Raw genomic sequence first — 3,636 nt, forward strand, 5'->3', positions numbered from 1 at the left:
CTTCTGGTGCTGCCCCTGGACGCGCCCGGTCAGCGCTCGGAAACGTGAGCGGGATGCTGTAAATTCAGTGGAAACAGCCTCATGTGAACCGGTACAGAGCATTATGTAATGTTAGCAGTAACTTAATGAGAACCGATACTTCCGTCTTTGTGAGCACAACCCCAATTACAACAAGACTTTACAGTTGCAATTTACAGCTAAATTAGCCTGCTTCAACCAGACCATACCATCCGATGCGGTGATTTGTACTTCAGCATGCTTCTTCAGTGGCGTGTTCCCCACCTATCCTTAAAACTTCTTGATCAGTGTCTCTGAGGGTAGTATGTGCGTTGTAAGAAGAACCAGTTAAGGCATTGGTGTTTTGCTGAGGTAGCTGCAGTCTAGCTAGGCTCAGCTGGCAGAGTTCTGCACGGCCCTGATGCATCATCTGGAAGAGTGCTGCTGAAATCGAGTAAGAGCATTCATAGGATGTAAAATTAAACGACTAAAACTTCTACAAAGTGAGGTCCATTAGTCACTAGAAAATTTCAAAGGAAGATTCTTGCTTGTTGAAACATCTCCCCAAGTTTTTGATGTTGTTTAACTTCTTATAATAGAAAAAAGTAAGAGAAAATAGTAGTAAAAAAATCAAATATCTTGCTTCCGTTCCATACCTGATGAAGCAAGCTGAGAAAACCACATTACCTCTCAAGTAATGATTTTCAGTTTTCAGGCAGAGCAAGAACAACAGTTCTTGCTGCTGCTACCTGTTCTTTATGACATTTAAAATCAAAGAAATAACTCTGCTGATAAAGCACATCTGTTATGTTGCTAATCAGAGCTATAATTGTCAGTGGGAAACAGACTTTGATTCAAAATACTATTAGAAGCCCAATATTCAATGAGGATTATATTGTGTATATTATGAAGAGAAATTGTGCTCTGAAGCTGTTCTGAGAGGCTGGGTGTCAAGATGTTGCTACTATATGCTGGAACACAACCAGAATTGCAGAAAAGGTCATCGGCCGTGGGGAATGCACTCCCCACGTGCTGCTTCTGACACAATTTGCTATGTAAGTGGAAGTGACATTGATGGAAAAGCAGCTGATTGTAAAGAAAGCCTGCAAATGACAGCCACGGCCTGCGGTATTCCATGAAATGTTTCCTCTTGAACTATTTATTCTTAATAAACAGGCAAATACGGTGGCACCACCACTAATCATATTTCAAATTCAGAAAACTAGATTTGGAGCATGTAAAATATTTATTCCACATAGTGCATAAGTCAAAGAAGTTGCCAAACATCTCTGATTAAACAAGTGTTTCGATATACCAGTAAGGTAAAATAGCCCACTGGTACTAGAAAACATTTACCTCGAACTGGAGAAGTGGAGATCAGCAAGGAGTAATGCCAGCCACATCTGCTGGCGAGGAGAACTGCCGTACAAACTGTGCCTTGCCAGAGCAGTTGCCCACCGAGCGTGTGGCATGTGCTCAGCTCTGTCCTGACTTCAGCACATTTGGGGCACCCCCAGCTTTCAGATCCTGGGTCTTTATTGACAGCATCTCACATCCCAGTTCTCCTGTGTTCAGTGCTGTCAATTCATCTCCCAGCTGTCAGATCTTTGCTTGGAATATTCAGCTGTCTACAGTGACAGCTTCTACAGCCTCTTCAGCTCTATCAGCTTATTCCGGTGATCTCTGGCACACAAGCTGTCTGTGGCAGTTCTCAGACTTCTGTACTAACTTCCCAAATTGTAGTGTCTATACCTGGAGCTTTTTTTTTCTCTTCCCCTCTACCCCCTTGCAAATTCATGCAAGAATGACACAGATTTTAATACTGACAGTTTTGGTCTAAATCTATATTGGCACTTACATTCTTATCTAGACCAAGTTCCTTCTTTCTTCCGCAGAAGATAAAGGAGAGCTAGTAGAAGTTAACAGGATTCCACAAGACAGCATAACCCCTTTGAGGTGTGGGAATTCCTCCTCTGGTTATGACAAACGGAAATAAGTATTCCTTCCCCCTCCCCAATACTTAGTGTGACTCCACTTCCCTGTGTGGGACTGTACAGCTGCCCGTCTACACATGAAGAGCATCGGTGAGTCGGTGCTAGGAGGCACTGAGGCAATCTGAGCGAACAAGGTGGGACAGTGACCCAGGTGTGCTCTGAAGCTTTGAAGAGGTTGAGCTCCACTTCAGAGCAGTTAGATTCAGGAGCTGATTCCACATGGGTGTGCTTTCCACAACCCTGAGGGGGACCAGCTCACTGATTCCTGAATAAGTGCCCCTGAGGGGTGTGTTAAGCTCAATTCCGACGTAACCAGCAGATGAGTTCAGTGGTCCTGAGATAAAAGCTAAGCGTCCCCACATCTTAAGAATCTTGCTCTGACTAGACAACTTCAGGGAAGTTTGATGATCAAATATTTTGCTTCCATTTTCTCTTTCAGATCTCCTCACATCTCTTCATAAATTCTTTGCCTCCCAAGGGTCATATCTGATCTCAGCACTTTGATTTTTTTTTTTTTTTTTGGTACACTCTGTAAAGACTCTTTTTGTACATCAGTAAGAGACTGGGAGAACTCTTCTGTATTTGTTGTAAAACTAAAGGAAGGTCAAGGTGGCAGGGGCTCTGACACCAGCTCCTTCTCTGTGTCAGGGGGTGGATGTGGGGGAAGGTGTATCGCTCGTGTGCTGTGTGCTGTCACTGTGTTGTGACTTACTGCCCACAGAGCTGTCAAGTCAGCCTCTTCCCGAACTTTGAATTTGCACATAAAAGGGATGAGAGACTTGCCCTCGAAGAAACAAAACTTCCACAGAAGAATACTCCTGTTTAGTTCCTAGAAAAGAGATGAATTTCACTAGCCTGAGCTCATCATGGGATTTTCAGGGTTGCTGAGGGCCAGTTGAATGGCAGATGAATGGGTACTGTCTCAAACAAGAATCTGCTGCACTTTCACGGCCGTTTTAGACAGACAGCTTTATCAGTCACCTACAGAACATTGCTCAGAGATGGATGGTCACCTGTGCTCAGCAACCACAGCAGGAAAGAAGTGCTGGCAGAGGTAGTTAAGTACCCGAGCCTGACTCAGCCAGCTTTCCTTCCTCCTCAGGGTGGTGCCCTGTCATTCCTGAGGCACAATGAAGAAACCAGAACCATTCCTGGTCTTCCCTCTGGCAGCTCATGGCTGTAGGCTTAAAAAGCAGTCCAGAAAACTATGAGAAAGAAAAAGGGATAGAGCAGAGATCAAATCAAAACCCAGCCGTGGAGCCCAGCAGTGGGGGCTTTAACGGGGAATCCTGCAAAGGCAGTGACGTCCCTTCGTTTCCAGCTGTGTCTCATTAAGGCACGGGCAGGCACTGTCTGTCCTAAGCCAAACCCAGGCATGAGGAACGGCCCTGCCTGGTCACCGAGCACCGTGGAGCCGGGGAAGCTCTTCCTGTCCTTGTCTTCAGTTGTCCCTTAACTCTCTAGCCTGGGCCTCTTCTGACCAGGATCAATGGCTTTTGCTCAGGGAAGTTGTAGTGCGACCGCTGTTTAATTCGGGGTGGCCGGAGGAGGACTGAGGTGTGGAGCAGTGAAGGGGCTGTGGACGAGGGAAAACTGCTCCCCTCCTTATTCTGCCTCCATCCCCCCCGCCCCATCCCCTCCTCCC

The sequence above is a fragment of the Buceros rhinoceros genome, unplaced genomic scaffold (genome assembly GCF_000710305.1).
Source record: "Buceros rhinoceros silvestris isolate BGI_N320 unplaced genomic scaffold, ASM71030v1 scaffold35191, whole genome shotgun sequence".
In the NCBI taxonomy this organism is placed as follows: Eukaryota; Metazoa; Chordata; class Aves; order Bucerotiformes; family Bucerotidae; genus Buceros; species Buceros rhinoceros.